The 20,880-nt window shown below is 47.0% G+C and overlaps 1 non-coding gene across 1 annotated transcript; it reads left to right on the plus strand.

Annotated features, from left to right (window-relative positions):
• Nucleotides 1-20,349: 20,349 nt before the first annotated feature.
• TRNAW-CCA (transfer RNA tryptophan (anticodon CCA)) lies at nt 20,350-20,421 on the plus strand. The gene has a single exon. It is a non-coding gene; the product is annotated as a tRNA-Trp (tRNA).
• Nucleotides 20,422-20,880: the final 459 nt, after the last annotated feature.

A 20,880-nucleotide genomic window follows, 5' to 3' on the forward strand; every position in this document is an offset into this window, starting at 1 on the left:
GGGACGACCTTCTCAGCAGCACAGCAGCAAAAAGGGATCTTAGAATCGTAGCTCACTCCAAGATGAGCATGAGTCATCAGTGTGACAAAGTGATCAACAAGGCTAACCGCACTTTATCATGCATTAACAGATGCATGACAAACGGGTCTAGGAACGTGATGCTTCCCCTCTATGCAGTACTGGCCAGGCTGCAGTTGGAGTACTGCATCCAGTTTTGGGCACCGCACTTCAAGAGGGATGTGGAGAATCTTGAGAGGATTCAGAGGAGGCCACTCATATGGTCAGAGGCCTGTAGGCAAGGCCCTACGAGGAGAGACTGAGGGACCTAGATCTCTTCAGCCTTCACAAGAGAAGGCTGAGAGGTGATCTTGTGGCTGCCCATAAATTCATCAGGGAAGGGCAGCGGGGAATAGGAGATGCTCTATTTTCTAGGGCACCCCTTGGCGTAACTAGGAACAATGGCCACAAACTGATGAAGAGCAGATTTAGGTTGGACATTAGAAAGAAATTCTTCACAGAAAGGGTTGCCAGAATCTGGAATAGGCTTCCAAGGCAGGTGGTGCTCGCCCCTACCTTGGGGATCTTCAAAAGGAGACTGGACAAGAACCTAGCTGGGGTCGTCTGACCCCAGTGCTCTTTCCTACCCAGGGCAGGGGGTCAGACTCGATGACCCTAACATCTATGAATCCGTCTCTCTGGAGAAGTGTCCTTGGTGAGAGCAGAGGCAGCTGAGCCATCAATGATCAACCCAGAGGTTGGAAGGGATTCACCCAAACCACTGGCGAAGAGCACGTGGGCTTGAGGAACAGAAGGATCAGCTCATGAGCATCTCATTAACCAGAAAGAAAGAGGTTAACTTCATAGCACTTCTTTCATATACCATCAGATATTAACTGCCAAGTCTAGGAGCCACTGTCTGGGATTATTGCTTAATGTCCAGACATCATCTACTCCGTTTGGATATTTGTGAAGTTTGCAGCTTTCCATTAAGCGCTGTGCTGGTTGTTGGACACCACAGTCACGCAGGGGCTGTCCAAGACGTGACATGTTCTGATACCTCCATATCCAGATCTCTGTTCAGCTTGAACCATGCTCCTCCATCAAGCTCGTGCCCGATGGGGGACTCATTTGCTGTTGGTATACAACATGGCGGGAATGGGTCTGACCTTTCCCAGCAGTTGACCCGCTCCGTTGCTGCCCATAGGTTTGGTTCCGCATCCCCAGTCTCTTCCAAAAGCTTATGGGCTTCATGTACAAAAGGTTTATGGCTTTTAGGCCTCCACCTGTTTGGGTCTTCAGTTGACAGTTGATGGAGCAGGTGATTTTTGTCATCTCTTGCCTCTCTTGCCAGTAATGATGTTAGGGTCTGTCTTTTTATATCACTTGGTCTAATGCCCAAGAGTACAGGAAGTATACCTGTGTGTGTGTGTGTGTGTGTGTGTGTAAGATACGCAGCCTGTACAAGTCTCAGTGCACTGTTAAGTGAGTCAAGCTTTTTTAGTACAGTCTCTAGTCTATAAAGGATTATGCACTCTGTGAGCTTGTATGTAACAGAGTAATGAGATGGGCTGGTAGCTCTTTGGATCCTCTGGTGGTTTATTGGGTTGTGGGATAGCTATGTCTGTTTTTTCTCCGGAATTTGTGAAGTCCGTTACTTTCTAGACATTTATACATTACTGCAATTTTCATAAGACTGTTTTCTAAGGAATAGTTCCACCAGTGCCAACCCTGTTGCAGTTTTATCAGGCATTCCCAGATGGAGCTCGTACAGATAGTCTCACTAATGTGGTTTAACCCACTCCACCAGCAGCTGGACCTTGGAGAATGCTTGTTTTCAGATATAGAGCAATTCTTTTTAGTAGACAGCAGTCGATCCTGGTGTACACGTCTAGTCAGAGGCCTGAAGAATCCATTTGTGGCTGACAAGCCCAATTTGAGAGCGACACAGTTTGTTACAAGTTTCACAGATCCATATGTTGTCTGAGTTGGAGTCCAAGTTCACAGCATGCTGCTTTCTCCTTTTGCGTTTTCCATCTGTCCTCTGGATCAAAGCCACTTCATGTTGAGCTGCACCCAGTGCCAGATGTTCCCTCCAGATTCTGCGTGCTCCTCCCAACTTTCTATATTGATGTTGATCAACTTCATTTAATTTTTCTGCACACTGTGGAATTCTTTTTAAAGGCGATGTAAACCAGTATCTTCATGTTTACTTTACCTTACTTTCTGACTGAATCATTCACTGGAAATGGGTATTGTCCCCAGGAAATACTCAGACATGCAAACAGAGCCGTTACATGATGTCAAAACATTACACACATACAAAACAATGCACCACTGATCAGTCAAATAGGTAATTACTCCAGGCAACATCATGTCACAGGTCAATAAATACTATTGTGGATGGCTCCCAGGAAAAGAGAAATTAGCTTAATTCCTCCCTATTAAAGGATGCTTTTTGGGACAGGAAGTGCTCAGTAACTTACCATTTTTACCCCTGGACAAGGTGTTACTGCTATTGGAACTAGTCAGTATACATAGCCAAATATCCATACTATGAATCCAGATTCACACTAGCTCACTTCCACTTATTCCTCTGAAGTTACCCTGGAGATGTGTTTGTCCCAGTGAGCTCTAATTCAATTATAATTGAATTACAATGACACTTAGGAAGTGCCCCTGAATTCCTTTGTCACCAACTGGTATTTAAATTTATGGCACTTTATTAGGCAGTATATCACTATGGCATTTTAATTTATTAACTAACGTGAAAAGTGATATGGAAGCATAAGACAGTAATTCCAAATAGGCTAGTGTGATGTACTAATAAAGTATTTTAAAATATATTTGACCATCTGCAAATATTTCAAAATAGTATTATTACAATTTATTATTGTTATCCCATTCTTTATTATATAATTATAATTAAAAGATATAACATGCACACATTACAAATTATTATTTGTTATAAAACAGCTTTATTCAATCAGACCCTATTAGGCAAGGCATCGCATTGTCTTTTAACAAGGAGATGACCTATTTTCACTGCCTATTTCAAAGCAAATGCAGATTGCATTCAAGTTGTTTTTTTCTCAAATGTTAGCTCTTTTAAAAGGGATACATTCACAGCCATGGAGTCTGCAGTCTGTCTATATTCCTGACCTGGCCCTTCTCCTGGTACAATCTAAGGACCTATAATGTATTCATCTATGTCAGTGTTTCTCAACCTGTGAGTTGCAAAAGTGAGTTACAAGAATATATGTAAGGGTTGTGAACACGCTTAAAAAATGGATCAACAAACTTTAAGCATGGATTCTGTGTTAAAGGGAAAAAATGGGAAACTCTGTTTTTTTTCCTTGCAGGCTGTCAGTTCCAGTCTGTCTGGGGCTGCTTAGGGCCCCCCCATTTCCCACACACTGGGCTGGGGCCTGGGGGAAGTGGGTTGGGAATGCGGGGCAGTGGGTCAGGACTGGCCATTGATGTTTACAAATGGGTGCTGGTACAAAAAAGATTGAGAACCACTGAACTATGTCACACCCCTGGGAGGTTTTAGTCTATTTTTCAGCAGAACAGAGAGACTAAATGACTTAGGATATCTACGGAAGAGCAGAAATGGAACCCAGATCTTCAGAGTCTCTGATCAGGTTCTTAACTGCAAGGCCACCTCTCTTTTCCTAGTCCTATACCAAACAATAGCAATACAAGCTTCTCCTATGCTGCCCTGTCCAAGCCTGTTCATAAAAATATCATCTCTCTGCATAAGAGGGTTTTACAGTCTTAAAGTCTATGAAAGTCACAATCCTACAAGGCGCTTAGCAGCTGCTCAAAGGGGATGATTGTCCACAAACCACACTGAAGTCAACAGTAGTTGAATGTTCCACATCTAACAAAACCTGCCCTTGGTATATACTAAGCAATGGATTTAGATAATCAAACTAAAAACCAGGTCCTTCAAGGAGCTGAGCTCTTCCTGCGATGTGCTGAGTACTCTTAACTCCCCTGGAACCCTGCTTCCAATGTGAGCCAGATCTTGAGCTACACTTGATGGTCTACTTATCCCATTACCAGTTTGAGTCACCTAGTAGCATTCACATTTCAAATTAACCTGAAGCATGTGTTCCCATTACGGGTCTGACTCGCCCTCTGATGTACTCAGGTTGCGGCTGTGCAAGATGTTGCCCAGAGTTACTGCACTGGCAGAAGACGTAACTGGGTGTGAGAGTGGGGTACTCAGGATACCTAGACAGAATGAACATGATCTTTCACAATGCTGATGTTTATATAACTCTTCCTATTCCTCTCAGAAGAATAGGGCAAACGGAGGCTGCAAATATGCAAACAGAAGATTTGTATCCTCAATGTGACTCTTCATTTTAACATACAAATCATTTTATGAGACATCTGGTTTTAGGATCACATTCTCCACTGCCTTGCACACTATGTAGTCTCTTAGAACATTATGACCTAAGTGCAGAATAGCTACACAGCATTCGAAGCAGTGCATATTGGAGCCCTGACTCTTATACCCCACCAATCTTACTCCACTGACTGCTCCTCTTGACTGGGAAAAAGAACTGCTTATTGAGTAAAGTTATTGTGTTATATAGTGTTGCTAGAAACTGAAATCCCATATTCAACTAACCACGACCTCTAGTTTCAATTACATCTAAAATAAATATTTTAATGCAAAAACATTATCCTAAATATATATAAAAAACCTACATGTAAATGTATATACAATAATTCAGGATGTATGTCATTGTTCAGCTCTCCTATCATGCAGGACAGCCCTCGTTTCAGCATCCTATTGTACCAGATGTTAGTGTTTCCAAAGTTTAAAGATAAGATCAATGTAGCAGGGCACTGAGGTGCTTGCTACTTGTGGAGTTATAGGTAAGGAATCCAGCTGCGGGTTGCCAGGGTAACCAGTGGGAGTCAGCTGACTGGAAGGGGCACCGCCTGGCTCCCATGTAACCCCAGGCTGAGGCCAGGTAGGCAGTCTCCCGTTGGCAGCCAAGGGAGAAGGTGCTCTGCTAGATCCAACAGTATGGAGAAGCCTGACTGCATGAGCCACTCCTGATTGCTGTTATGGGGTGGAAAATTCCCTGGTAGGAACTGAATGTGGTTTTAGCCAGACGGCTTAGATTTTATGTTATAGCTCAGGGGCTTTTGTGTTTTTTTGTGTTCACTATTTAGACTGGAGGACTGGGTGCAGCTGTTAGGGGTTGGAGGAGGCCTCATAGGGGCTCCATAGTAGTGTGGGGACCTCAGTGCCAGAGAGGGTGCAGCATTTGGGGGTGCACTGACCCCAGTCCCGAAAAGGGGAGTGAAGAATCAGAGGCCAGGCGGCCGCCTGAGCCCGGCAGGAGGTTCGAGACCCCGAGGGGGAGATTTGGGGCCAAGTACAGCTATGGTCACCTGACCCCCAGAAAGGAGGGCAGTGTGAGAAGCCCCAGAGAGGGGGGGCAGTGACTGAGTGCCAGAGGGCCACAGATGTGAGAGAGAAGCCAGAATGCCAGTGGGATGCAGGTTGCAAGAGTGGAACAGACCCAAACAACGTCAGGTACATCCGCGAGGCCTGGGCTGCGGTGTAACAGGAGGAAAGGAGCCGTAGATAGCACCCCAGGCATTGGGGCAGAAAATGGGCAGCCTTCCGCTTAATTAACATCCTCTAATTAAGCAAGTAACAACAAGGCATGGCAGGCGAAGGCAGGCGGTTGGCCTATAACGGGAGTTGTGGGGTCACTAGTGGATGGACCCCGAAGAGCCACACCTGTCACAATCAAATTTTTATTTTCCGGCTGGAAAACATGTACCACTAGAAACAAATTCTATGGCCTGAAAGTGTAGCTGATGAATTGCTCTCCTCTGTGTAGTTACAAGTGACATAACAGAAGTACTGAAGAAGTAGCTTTACTTTCACAAAATAATAAAAGATTACATTAAGGTCCCAATTCAGGGAAGCACTTAAACATATGTTTAACACCAAGCATATGTTTAGGTCTGGTTGACTTAAGCATATCAGCTCTTTGCTGAAAAAAACGTTATTTGTGTGGTTAAAGATGCACACCCACTTACATACTTTGCTACACCCATATCTACTTGATCAAATAACCCTTCTTTTTCCCTCCAATGCAAAACTTATTTTCCATCTCATCTGGGCAAAGTACCAAAGAAATGGGCCACACAGCCAGGACTTTCAGATTCGTAATTACATGTTTTAATGTGTCCAAGAATGGAATGCCATTTACATATTTAAAGTGAGAATCAAAGCCCCAGTCATTGGCTTGGAGGTGATATATTTGTGTTAGAGCATGACTGATAGGCAAATGTGTCAAGGCTCTTTTCAACAGTCACTACTGTTGTTTTCCCAACCTGAACATCCCACTCTGAAACCAATGCAACCTCTCCACAAGTAGAAGAGGTTGACCCTCGAAGACTGGTTTTCCCCCTCTGGTGGAGGAGAAATCAGTGAGATCGAGTCTGAGTATGTTCTAAGCATTACTTGTTTTATTTACAGCCATGCACCAGCAGGCAGGCAACCCCTTTGTCTGGGAAAGCTGTTTAGCACCAGTTCCCAGGAGCTGCTCTCCCTCTAGGCTAAGCGAAGAAGTTACACATAAACTGGTGTAAGGGATCGGAAACCAGTTAAAATCTATAACACAACAGAAGTTCAGTGCACATAAACCACTTTCAAAATGGGCATAACTAGTGTAAGATCAACCTGGATCAGATTTAACTGATTTAGGTGAAACCAATTTATTGATCTTCTGTCCCAGACCCGCTCCAGATTCAAGTTAACTCACAGTCCCCAAGCCTCCCAGGATGCTTTGCACCTCCCTTGCAAACCCCGTCTCTCAGAGTGGATGGCCCAAGCTGTCTGCTCCAGCTGAGCGGGAAGGTGTGTTTTAGCACCCCCCAGCTTCTGGTCTGGATCACTCCAGGCATGTGTCTGCATTTCCAGAAACAAAAGTGAATGTCTGTTCACTCGCTTATCAATTCAGTCTATGAAGCTTAGACTAACCCACAAAGATTGAATTGATTCAGCCTCAGGCTTTCTGATTGTCTGTACTTAGCCCTACTAGAGTTTAATCAAATTAGAGACGGTGCAGAGAACAAAGTCTGCTGTTTGCCCAACCTCCTCTCTAAGACTCATCACCTCTGTATAGAATTTAGCAGAGCAAACAGTAACAACATCATCCCAAGACACTGCACATGATCCCATTTGCTTGTGTATCATCCTGATCCCAGGAGGAGAATGTAATCAGTGAGAATCAAAACTACTGATCTTAAGCATGCCACCCAGTCACCACTAGAAAAGGACAGAGCACTGTGCTGGAAGGTCTGGGTTACATATTCCCACTGGCTGAGGAAGCTCAGCTCGCATTCCAGTGGTCCGCTCTTTCCTCATTCCCATGTTTTATACAGGAGAGGCTCAGGCTCATGCTTTTAGATTTAGAGGTTCCCAGCTCACTCCTCACTGCCAATAACCTATGCAGGGATTTTGCATTACACTCACAGGCTGAGCACATCAAAAATTACGGTGTGCCCTAGCATTGTCTCTGGATGGATCTGGGTGAAATGTTCATTTATGAGACATTGTTATATTTTCCTGGCTGTGGAGTGAGAACACAGATCAAGAAGCACTATGGCTGCAGTGATCACTGTCTAAAATACTTATTCCAAGCACCACAAGCTTGTTCCCTCTGCTCCCCAACAGTTCTGCCTGTTATGATCACAGTTCTGCAGCACTGGGCTAGTGCCTGAGAAAGAGAGAAACCCCCTACAGATAAGAAACAAAATGTATCTGAGAGATCTCATCCCAGTGTTCGACACTGCACGGCTCACAAAAGCAGTTTTTGCCCTTTCCTGCTGCCAGAACACTCCCAACATGCCCTGTGGGAAGGGGGCTCTTCAGGGGGAGGTGCACAACTTACAGAGCCAGTTCTGCAGCCGGCGGTGACAGCACTCTGCAAAAGCACTCTGCAGCTGTAGGAGCAAGGACTGTGCAGGCCCGGACTGGGCATAGGCTGTGTGTTATCTTCCTGCAAAATGCAAATAGATGACACTGGGATGTTGACACACAGACAGTTATAAGCATGTTGAATGAAGCCACCATCTTTGCAGGGAGGTCTTAGAGCCCACTTGCAAATCAATTTGGCTGGTTAGTCATCTGGGTGAACAACTTGAAGGCACGAGGGCTCCGATTTTCAGAGATGCCTGGCATTTGGACTTCTTCTTGGATTTATAGAAGGGCTTCGACACAGCGTCCCACCCAATTCTGGTGGGCAAGCTGAGGGACTGCGGCATTGACGAATGCACGGTCACATGGGTGGCAAACTGGCTCCAGGGGCACACCCAGAGGGTGGTGATAGATGGGTCGATGTCAACCTGGGAGTGTGGGCAGCAGAGTTCCCCAGGGCTAGGTCCTTGGGCCGGTGCTGTTCAACATCTTCGTTAGCGACCTGGACGAGGGGGTGGAGAGCACCCTGTTCAAGTGCAGTGATGACACCAAGCTGGGGCGTAAAGTGAATACACCGGCAGGCAGGGACCGCGTCCAGGCAGACCTGGATAGGTTGGAGAAGTGGGCGGACCTGAACAGGATGCGGTTCAACAAGGACAAGTGCGGGGTGCTGCACTGGGGAGAGGGAACCAGCATTATGGTTATAGGTTAGGGGCTGACCCTCCCGGCAGCACAGGGGCAGAGAGGGATCTTGGAGTCAGGATTGAGTCCAGGATGAATATGAGTCGCCAGTGCGACGAAGCAATAGGCAGAGCCGACCGCACCCTGTCCTGCATCGACAGGAGCATCACTACCAGGTCCAGAGAGGTCTTGCTGCCCCTCTATGCGGCGCTGGTCAGGCCGCAGCTGGAGTCCTGTGTCCAGTCCTGGGCGCCGCACTTCAAGAGGGACGTGGAGAACCTGGAGAGGGTCCAGAGGAGGCCACTCGTATGGCTGGGGGCCTCCGTGGCCAGCCCTATGAGGAGAGGCTGAGGGACCTGAATCTCTTCAGTCTCCGCAAGAGGAGACTGAGGGGGGATCTTGTGGCTGCCTACAACCCTATCAGGGGCCAGGAGCAGGGACTCGGGGAAAGTCTGTTCCCCAGGGTCCCCCTTGGAGTCACCAGGAACAATGGCCACAAGCTGAGGGAGGAGAGGTTTAGGCTGGATATTAGGAAGAACGACTTCACTGTAAGGGTGGCCAGAGCCTGGAAGAGGCTCCCCAGAGAGGTGGTGCTCTCACCCTCCCTGGAGATCTTCAAGAGGAGACTGGACAGGCACCTGGCTGGGGTCTTATGACCCCTCCCGCCCCCAGTGCTCCTTCCTGCCCATGGCGGGGGGTCGAACTCAATGATCTGTCTAGGTCCCTCCCGACTCAGTGATTCTATGATTTGCTTTCCTTGAATTCAGCTGGAGCGGTGGATGCCCAACATCTCTGAAAAAGGTTGCTCAGCTGAAAATAAAGAGTGATATAGTTTGCAAGAGTGCCAGTTAGACAGGCATAAGTGGAATGCCTTGCATTAACATAAGGTACAAATATACTGCAGTCTAAGGCAGCTTCAAAACAGGAGGGACCCTTACCCACTGCACAGGGCTGTTCTGAGCTTTATTCACAGGTGTGCGCTACTGTTAGAACAAAGTTCAGAATTTCACAGCTGAGACTCACTTAAGGCTCACACTTGCTCAGTAGGAGAAGTTTCCCCTGTGTATCTGAGTCCAGCTTTCAAAAATTATTCATTTGCTTATGTTGAGATAAATCTTGGCATTCTCAGTTTTCATGTTTGTCATCGCTGCAATGAGAATATTACCTGGGGAAGAGACAGGAAGCACAACAGTTGGATCATTCCTGAATGCAATGAACCTCTAAAATCAATTCAGCAACAACTATGGCTTTATGTGTGAGTCCAGGGGTGTGTGTGAGAGAGAGATGCATGATGCCAGGGTTACATACGTGCCACTGTGTGTCTGTGAGTGTGCATGTACACATGTACCTGTATCATTTCTTTGCCTCCTGCTTGAACTTAAATTTGATGTTGCGTTGTACAAAATATAAAGGGCCTAGCACTGTAAATTCCTGCCTGCTTCAGTTAAGTGCCAGCCCAGTGAACATTTACCAGGTCAAGGTTTCCTATTGGGCTGTAGTTGGTGCTGATTATTATGTGTGGAGAGAGTGTGTGTGTACTGAATAACTCTCTCCTTTGACAGTGCTCCTCTGGGTCTCACTCCTACCTGTCAGTTAAATGCCTCAGCAACAGCATTCTCACCAAATAACCTCCCACTTCTTTCCTTGCTCCTTGTTTTGTAATCCCTGAACCTGCACCTCTTCCTCTTCCTCCCACACACCCTACCATGGCAAATAGGCCAGGTGCAGCCTCTGCATATGTCACCGTCTCCGTTGTACTTCCATTGAAGTCCCATCCAGTCCTTTATATCTCTCAGCTTGAATGCTGTCCCCACTTCCTCACTTACCACCCCCTGCAAAAACCAGCATGCTGCTGCCTATTTTATCTGCACACCAAAGCATAACCAAATCACCTCCTTCTCAAGGACCTTGAGCCTGGTTATTTCAGAATCTAGCTCCTTTTGTGCTTTTAAAAGCCTTCAGACCCACTGCCAGACTCAGAGATGAAGTTGCCTCTGCTCCCACCCCACCATTAAGTACTAGCCTCCCCTCTACCTTTTGCTGGCTCTTGCTACTGCTGCTACCACAGTTCTTTCCTCCACAGGTCCTGCCTTTGAGATCTGCTTTTTTGTACCACTGCCTCACTGACAGGCTTAGCATAGGCCTCTGGTCAAAATGCTCCAGAGAGACAACCCCTTCAAATGTACCAGCTCAGTGTATCATGTCAGCTTCCTTTAGAAATAAGATCAGGGTCTTTGCAGAGCTACCATGTGGCCCATGAGGCAGCTCATCCCTGTTCCTTCTCTGGGATAGCTTTACCCATGTCACTTTGGGCAGCATGCTGAGACTGAAGGCCCCATTGATCCTTATACTGGCACAAGGGCTGAAAGAAAACAGCATGGGCCTCCCTCTCCTGTGGCTGTTAGGAGGTCAGTTCAGCTCTGGTCCAGACCCTTTTGACTTTATCCCTTGTGCTTTGTAGTAGCAAGGGCATAGGGAACATGGACACATCATCCCTTGCAAACGTCCTGAAGGGTGGGGGCAGCCAAGGGCAGGGGGGTTCCCCAGGAGGGTGCTTTACGACCCTTTTGTGCCAACACAGCCAATGCCAAGTGTACTTGGTATGAAGGCCAGTGGGTTTGTATGGGTGCCTTTGAAGCCAGAATCTGGCCTGCAGAACCGTTCTGAAAGCTCTTCAGACGAGCTCCTTACAACCCTAAAGGAGGCCCTGGACAGGTGACACAGCTGGCACTTACCTGTCGGTTGCACCATCCATCTCTCCCAGGGAGGGGATCCTGTCTGTATGCAGCAGAGTCAAGTGTGCACTGCCAATGTCACAGGAAGGTTGCAAGAGCTGGTATCTGGATTCCAATGCACCTGGCAGTTGCACAAAGCTCTAAAAGGCTGAAATTTGATCGGAGTCCAATGGGGAAGTCAATACTCCTCCTTTTTCAGAAGCAATTATGAATTACAACATACACTGCCCAGGCGGTGGAGTAATTTATGGTGCAAGCTTGATAAAATACAGTTACTCTAAAAGATACAGCGGCACTATTTTAAATTCTGTTCGCACAGACATGACACTAGAAATCCTTGACATCAGATGCTACAGACAACAGCTAAGGTATTTGCTATCAGCTTTCTAACAGTGCTTTCTAAAAGCAAAGCAGAGAATAAACAGCAAGCATCTGGCCCTTTCACCTACTAAATGAACCATTCCTTTTCAATTTATGAGTGAATTTAGGGCTCCTGAAAGAGGAAAGCTGATAACATGGGATTAAACCAAGCAATCACTCTGCAAGTTTCCCCATACACTGCTCTGCTGAGGGCATCTCAGCCGCAGCCTGCAGTACCTTTCTGCTCTTGTCTAGAGCAGCAACAGGTGACTCTCAGGTGGGGTGGGAGACTGACATGTAACCCCACAAGGGCGATATCTGAAGAGGAAAGGAAGGCTCATGAAGCCCCTACATCCTCCCAAGCAATGGCAGAAGAGTTCCAGTCTTGCAGACAGGCTGGTAATAGGTGCAAAACTCCCTTGGGGCTTCCTGCTACTCCTGGTAACTCGAAGTCTCACCCTTCACAGGTTCTGTAGGCCAAACCCGTCTTCCACATGAGGGGCTCTGTGTATTCCTCCGCCCCCCACAACCTGCTTGTTTACCACCCTTCCATTTTCTCTGTTTTGGAGACTCTGAAACCCTCCATTTGGCAAGGGCCCTTCCTTTCTGCTGCTCCATGCCATCATCCCCACTTCTCCCTCCCACGCCGGTTGTTCTGCATGCTTTCCTATCCACTCTTTCGCCTCATGCCCTTGTCCCTCCACTCCACTTTCCTTCCATTCCAGGGACTCTACGTGGCCTCCCTTATTCCCTCTCTGCCCTCTCTTCCTCTTCACTATTCCTATTTATTTTCTTTCCCCAGGATGGAGGTGCAGTTATTCTGGGAGTCGTTTGATGGTTGCCACCACAGATTCTTTGCCCCATAGAAAATTACAAGCTGCTAGGTGTGCAGTACTTGGAGTGCCTTCCATTGCTGCCTTCTGCTAATAAATCACTAAGCCCATTGGTGCTTACATCATTCCTTGAAATGTCAGGATGTGCTCTAAACAACCAGATGAAACCCATTAGCTTGAGATTAGGAGAGCGCTGACTCACTTAGCCAGTCAAGGTGTATTGGCAAACATTTCTGTGTATAAAGGAAGGGAAAGGATGCTTGTAGTACGTGGAATGATGGGACAGAGGTCACGTGGTCCAGTGAACAGGACACAGTATTTGGATTCTGACTGTATTCTAGTCCAGGGGTGTAACGCTCCCACTTATCTGAGGCTGGACTTTTTCTGGGTCCCCACCAAGCTGAACCTCCCCTCAGCTCACCTGCCACAACTCTGATGGTAACAAATTAGATAGGAGGGATTCAGTGGGTATAAATACAGAGGTCCCACTTGGGGTTACTCACGAATCCGGAAGCAGTTGATGAAGGGGGCTCCACCTCCCCTACACCCCCAGCCACACGCCAACCATTGGTGTCGACTTGATGAATTATGTTGCTGGAGTACGATCTGTTCCAGGTTCTCTCAGAGGCAATCCTGACAGCTCTATCTGGATTTATCCAATTAGGCTAAATACCCTGGGGTTAATCTTTGAGTAAAATCCTGATGGAAGGACTCCAGGTATCCGGATTCTACTGTTTTCTCCCCAGAAAATCAAGAACAAAAAACCAGAAAGAAACAAAGAGGAGCCTCTTCCCAATAGGGTTGTTCCTGTTCTGGTTAACAACCTTCTTAGCCAGTCTGCTGCTTTCCCAGCTCCTTGGGAAAGCTGGTTAGTTGCTGGGTCAAGGCTCAGTTTCCTTTGCCTCAAATTCCTCATAGCCTATGCCACTCTATATGAATTGAGCCCCCATGGCTCTGACATCTCTCTGCCTGGGTGTCCTAAGCCTGCTTCTTCCTCAGGAGTAGTTCACCCAGTGCTCGCTTCCCCAGCACTCCAGGTGTCTTTTAAATCTCTCACGGCAGTGCTGGGGGCTGATGTCATTAGCCTGGCACCGCCCAGCTTGATTGAGAGCTGGGTCTTAAACCACAGTGGCGGCGCCATGCGTGCCGCTTCCTGCTCCGGGGGTTTCTTATTTTGTTGTGGGCTTGCTCAGCCCATTCAGGGTTCAGGGATTTGCTCGTGGGGTTGCTCAGGCCCCTTTCGTTACAAGGGGTCAACAATATTTTTGGGCAGAGTGCCAAAAATACCCACAACCTCAACTCATAAGATGTTGGTGTGCCGGGGGCGGATGGCGGGGTAGCCGCAAGAGGCCCAATCCTGGTTGTGATAGCACAGTCCTGGCCCCTTCCACGCTGCCTTCCCTGAGGCATGCGTGTCAAGCAAAATGCCTTCACGTATGAGGGTGGTAGTGGATGGGTTCTGAGGGTGGTAGTGGATGGGTTCTTCTCGACCTGGAAGGACGTGGGCAGTGGGGTTCCGCAGGGCTCGGTCCTCGGGCCCGCACTGTTCAACGTCTTCATCAGTGACTTGGATGAGGGGGTAGAAAGCACCCTGTTCAAGTTTGCTGATGACACTAAGATGTGGGGGGATGTGGGTGCACTAGAAGGGTGCAATAGGCTACAAGCTGACCTTGACAGGTTGCAACAGTGGGCGGATGAGAATAGGATGGGGTTTAACACTGATAAGTGCAAGGTGTTGCACATGGGGAGGAAGAACCAGCACCACACTTACAGGTTGGGGAACTCCCCTCTTGCCAGCACGGAGACGGAAAAGGATCTTGGAGTCGTCATTGACTCCACGATGAACATGGGCCGGCAGTGTGGGGAGGCAGTCAAGAAGGCCAACCGTACCCTGTCATGCATCCACAGATGCATCTCGAGCAGGTCCAGGGAGGTGATCCTCCCCCTCTATGCGGCACTGGTCAGGCCGCAGCTGGAGTACTGCGTCCAGTTCTGGCCGCCACACTTCAAGAGGGACGTGGACGATATGGAAAGAGTCCAGAGGAGGGCCACTCATGATCAGGGGTCAGCAGGGCAGGCCTTATGAGGAGAGGCTACGGGACCTGAACCTGTTTAGCCTCCACAAGAGAAGGTTAAGGGGGGACCTTGTGGCCTGCTACAAACTGGTCAGGGGGGATCAGCGGGTATTGGGGGAGTCCCTGTTCCCCCGTGCGCTGCCAGGAGTGACCAGGAATAACGGTCACAAGCTGGCGGAGGGTAAGTTTAGATTAGATATTAGGAGGCGCTACTTCACAGTCAGGGCGGCTAGGGCCTGGAACCGGCTTCCAGGGGAAGTGGTGCAGGCTCCTAGCCTGGGGATTTTTAAAAGGAAGTTAGATAAGCACCTTGCCGGGGTCATCTGACCCCGGGGCTCTTTCCTGCCAAGGCAGGGGGTCGGACTAGATGATCTACCTAGGTCCCTTCCGACTCTAGCTACTATGATACTATGATACTATGATACTACGTGCCACACTGGCACCCATTGCTGGGGGTTGCCCACCCCTGTCCTAGTCTATTCATCCCAGCTTCTGAACTATGCTACTGACAGACTACCCACAGAAATGTCCTGATACCACCGTGATGAGGGAAGCGCAAATGCGTAGTAAGAGAAATAAGCTCTAGCAGTCAGACCCTGGGAACAAGCAGCAATGTTCAGGTCAGGAATTTTATATACACATTTCCCAAGTTCAGGAACGTCTGCATCTGTTTTGTGTGGGAGAGGCAGGGGGATGGTTTCTGCGATCACCTCTGCCAGGGGTATGCTACTCCAATGGCTTGGGCCTGTTTACCCAAGGCCATCCTAGGTATGGGCAAATTAACAAATTATAGGATTTGTATATATGGTCCATGTACTCACACTTACTTCAAGGTAAGTGAAAGCTAAATGACAGAAGTTTCATACTACAGTGGTTTGGCTTTCATTGACTGTGAGGTAAAAATGACTGTTACCATCAGAGCACCTAATGTGGTAAAGTCCCCACGCTTTTTTATTCACAAGAAGTTGCTCATTTGTCCAGACCATCCAGAACATTAATCTGAATTAACTGTTAACATGGATTAGTTGTACCTCATTTAAGTCCTGTGTGGACACTCTTATTCAGAATTTAAGTGGCCTTCATTTGATTTGGCAAACTTCGCTGTGCACCTGAAACTTAATTGAATGAAGGCCACGGTCATTTTGAATATGAATGTCCATGCAGTGATTTGACTAAGCAAGTTTAAAAATTAATTCAGCTTTTGTTACATAGCCCCTGTAGACAAGACTCTCATATCAACAAGCTTCAGTGGAATCAGTGCTGATTTATGCTGGTGTGAGATCAAAATCTTAGCAGAACAAAAATAGCCACATATCTTAATTAAATATCATTGATCTTGTAGCACTGGCTTCCATTCAGAACCTGTGCCGGTGCTGGTAACAGTTAATCAGCAGTCACAGTATAAAGGGACTCTTTGGGTACAACTAAAGAATGAGGAAGCAAACAGCATCTTCTTAAGCCTTATGACAATAAGGCTATTGTACAATTCCAGGTAGTGCAACTTCAAAGGCAGTGTTGCAACCATTTTTATTTAAATTACCTGTACAGAAATGCCAGGTACAACGTTCTCTGCCATCATAATTGGTCATTTTATACAAGCAGCAGGGCTGCTGTGGACAGTATTTGCCTGTCATGGCCAGATCCAACCCATCTGCATTGGTACAACACATCAGAGAAACCAGGGGTCCCACTTTGGGGATCCTCTGCTTTATAAAATGAGGCCAATCCAAGACTGACATTTGCACAGCAAATATTGCAGCAAGAGAAATTACTGTGAACCTCTATATTCTCTATCATTCCAGGCTACAAGTTTCCTCTTTAAAGATTTAAGGAAATGAAAGTCATAAGCCCTGGCAAACCTGGGGAAAGGGATCAAAGTTTGCACAAGCCTTACATGATTTTGGTTTCTCCTTAATGGTCGAGCAGAAAACTACAGCACAGTTTGGGAGTTTTTCCCCTTAAACAAACTCTGAAGCAGCCTGGGAAGGTACCAAATGATAAGAACGCCTGATAACGGTGCTTTAACGAGGAAGGGGGGGGCAGAACATGAGGCTGTATTTACTGCCCAGGCACAGACCAGCAGAGGGCTTTGAAAGCGGATGGGTTGTCTGGCCTTGTGCTGGGAAACAGGGCCCCCCTGTGGAAAATGTTCATTACTTGTCAGCTCAGAGCCAAGCACCCTTGAGCTTTATTAGCTTGAAAATCTGTGTCCCCCTGAACACCCCCAGAGTCCCGGTGCGGGTCCAGACTGTGCCTCTTGCTTCTCTAGCGCTACAATACCTGCAACAGCAACTGCAATATCAACAGCAACATATCATATCTGCAAAGCACTCTGGAGTCCTTTGGTATGAGAAGGTCTGTGCACAAACCCATAAAGAGACTTCACTAAGTTCCAGCTCGCTGTTTTACTGACCTGAGGCTTATTCCAGTTTTCAATCCTGAATATTTACGAGGAGCTGAATCACAATATCCAGAGCTCTCTCCTACTTCCCAGCTTCCATTTCTCACCCCGTTTTTGTGACCTTATTTTTGTTATTTCTTGCAATGCGTAGGAATTGCTCCTACCTGTTCAGGGATGAGTCGTGCCTGGTTCAAACAAAGTGAGGCATAGCATTAGTTCTTTCAATTAAACTCGCTCAGTGATCGATCAGTCCAGTATGCCAGGCCAGGTCTACCCTGTCGCCAGACTGCACTGTGGTGAAGCTTGGCATACCTCTGTGTGCGTTTAGCCATCAAATGCATGTAATGTAGCTAGCCTGGAATAGTACCAGGTGAACACCAATAAGCACTACTGCCCTAAGCCTGCTATATTACAGCCTTGTTGGGTTTTCATAGATTCATAGATGCTAGGGTCAGAAAGGACCTCAAAGGATCACTGAATTTGGCCCCCCAGCCAGTGGCAGGAAAAAGTGTGACCCCAGCCAGCTGCTTGTCCAGTCTCCTCCTAAGGGAGTTTTAGTGAGTATGGGACAGACATGCCATAATCCTTTGTGACGCCCTCCGGAGGGGGGGTAAACATGATCCAGAGTCAAAAATTCAAGTCTTGACAGGTAACATCATACCTGTTATGGGGAGGAGGGGAATAATCAGTTTATGAATGAACTCTATGAAGAAAAAATGTATCTTTACCTCTTCAACCAATCAAATCCAGATTCCAAGCTTAAAATTCATATTATATTTATTTTGGTGTCACATTGTGAACATAGATGGGAAAAATCCAATCAAGGAACACCTGGGTTGCAAGCAGCTTTTGCACTGAAAGCCATCCAAAACCTCTTCCTGGTTGGAAATAGCATAATGCCTGTCCTTTTTCAATATTTGCTCACTACATCCCTTTAGAAAACATCCTTTTCCTGAACTCAGACCAGTCACACAGTTCCACCCTTGAGCCTGTTCCCTGGGGATGGCTTATATGTCAGTGCTCATTCATCCAAAGATGTGATGCCACCCAGTACTTGTGCACAAATTCCCCTCTCACCTGGAGTAAGGGTGACAGGCTATTAACATTTTGGTTGCTGGGAAATGAGCAGGGCCTCTAGGAGACTATCACAAGTCTCTTAACTCCAGCTCCCCACCACACATCTTCCTAACCAGACAACTCAACCTGGAGGCTGCACAAAGTGCAAAGGGGACAGGTTAAAAGTCTCAGCATATTTTGCCTGCGGCTCTGAGCATGGGTCAGCATTTCTATCAGAATACCTACTTCCATGCTCCAAAAGCATGTGGTTCTGTTCCTGTTTAATGGGGGGGGGTTGCACTGGGAAGTCCCTGGAGACGCACTGAGACTGATTCTCCATCTCATCTAATAATTTATATCTGGGCAAACTGGATATAAAATGATAACAGATCAAAATCAGAGCACTTCACAGGCAATCTGCCCCGGAGAGATTGAGGCACAGGGATCTGGGCAGTCAGGTCCAGGAAGTTCACATTAGTGTATGTGTGAACAGAGCCTACTCTATGTTTGTTTGTACAGGGGAAAATATAGATGTGACCTTTTGCAGCCAGAGCCAGCATAGTAATTAGCATGCCATAGATAATAGGCAGGGAAGTTCAATCCATGTCTTCTATAATGGAGGAAAAGGCAGCAATTTAGTTAAGACTAATATTATATTGTTAATGATAGTGAGTTGAATAACTATACCATAATGCAGGCAACCTATAATTAAAAAGCATAAATTATCCTCTTTTCCTTGTAGGGGACATCAACCAAGTCCACTTTGCACAGCCACGTACAGCATATAGACAGATGTGTAGGATTACATGAATCATCCTGAAACAGTAAGAAAGCCAATGAAGTCAGTGGGAGAAAATCAGCTTCAACAGGGAAAAGAGTTATTATTAAAAATAGCTTTAAAAATCTTTTGGCATAGCCTGTTATTTGAACAAAGCCCAGGTGCTTGTTCAGGTTACTTTACAAGCAGGGGGGCCTTGCTTCCCTCCAGCAGCGACTATGGGTGGTTAGGCCATGAACACGATGTTCCAAGGGGGGGGCGGTGCTGAGCCACTTGGTACCTTTGCTTGTACTGAACGTATCATCCACATGCAGTGATCAACTTGTCCCCACCTCCTCTGTGAACAGCTTGGCTTATTCTCAGTCCCACTGATTTCCTTTCTTTACTTCCCAAGATCGCTGACATTTAGATTTGGGGTCAGAATTTCTAGTGCTCAAGGACAGATATTTAAGTGCTTGGCACCCACAATTGTGGCTCAGAACACAGCAGATCCTGTTATGATAGCTTGTTTTAACACAAAAACTCAATCTCACATGCCTCCAAGTACTGAATTCTCTTGAAGGTGGGGCACTGGTTGCATACGCTGAGACATTCTGAGACATGCAGCCATACTGCCCAGGTCTCCACTGCCTGGCCTCTTGACAAAAGTTATACATAAACTGGTTTAAATAATCAGAAACTGGTTTAAACCTGTAACAGAACAGAAGTGCAGTACACATAAACCAGTTTCAAAATGGCTGAAACTTGTTTAAGATAAACCTGGTTGAATGCAGTATCAGACTTAACTGAGATGGGTCAAATCGGTTTATAAAATTTCTTTCCCAAGATCCCTTCCTGATTCAAGTTAAACTAGAGTCCCCCTAGCATCCCAGCATGCTTTCCAGCCCTGGGCTGGGCTGTCTGCTTCAGCAGTGAAGGGTTGTTGGGGAGGGAAGGGAGAGAGAGGCAGGGACTGCCCACCCCCCAGCAAACCCTGACTGGGGTCTGGGGCCAGGGAAGGGGGTTTGACCACTCTCGTCCCCAGTACAGCGCTGCCCTGCTGCCAAACTTATTGAAAGTTACTGCTGGCTGCGACTGTGGACTACAAATCCCAGAGGCACCTGGAAGCAGGAAGAAGAAGTGATGAGCAACCCTGCAGAGTCCTGATATTGTGATCTTGGACTGCAAATCCCAGAGAACTTGGGTGCAACAGGAAGAGGAAGCATCAGAGAGCCATGCTGTAGCGCCTCCCAGTTTCTGTCCTGAGCCACTGCAGGCATGTGGCTGCATTTCCTGAATCAAAGGTAAATGTCTGTCCAGTTGTTTCTCAGTTTAAGCTTTGTAGCTTAGACTAACCTGCACAGACTGAATCGATTCAGCCTTGGGCTTTTTGATTGTCTGCACTTAGCTTTACAATCATTTCCAGTTGTGCAAAGAGTAAGCAAAGTTGGATGCAAAAGGTCCATTCTGACATAAACATATACCAGCTGTGGCCCTATGGTGCAATGGTAGCATGTCTGACTCCAGATCAGAAGGTTGTGTGTTCAAATCACACTGGGGTCAAAACCTTCCTTTTGTAGACTGGACAAGCACCTGACTGGGGTCATATGACTCCAGTGCTCTTTCCTGCCTAGGGGAAGGGGTTGGACTTGATGATCTATTGAGGTCCCTTCTGACCCCTACCAACTATGAAACTCTATAACACATCCTGTGCAGGTCTGGTACAACATAAGGCCCATAACATCCAACCCTAAGTGCAAGCAGGATAAAAGGCCAAAAGACAGAGCTAGGAACATGAATTGCTTTAGTCTCTACTAGCCAGGAATGGTGGGTTATCACCTCATGGGGAAGAACAACATTTGAACATGTACTTGTTTACACAGTTTCAATTCTAGCACAGAGAAAGTCACAGACTCACAAATCATCTCTCTCGGAAGTTTTTTGCCTTGTGAAAGTTTTCTATTTGTCAGGCTGGTTTGAGCTCCTGCATCTTGAACAGTCCAGTTGTCTCTGAAGCTGAAG

This window comes from Crocodylus siamensis, chromosome 8 (assembly GCF_052110815.1).
Source record: "Crocodylus siamensis isolate JL-2025a chromosome 8, ASM5211081v1, whole genome shotgun sequence".
NCBI classification, from domain to species: Eukaryota; Metazoa; Chordata; order Crocodylia; family Crocodylidae; genus Crocodylus; species Crocodylus siamensis.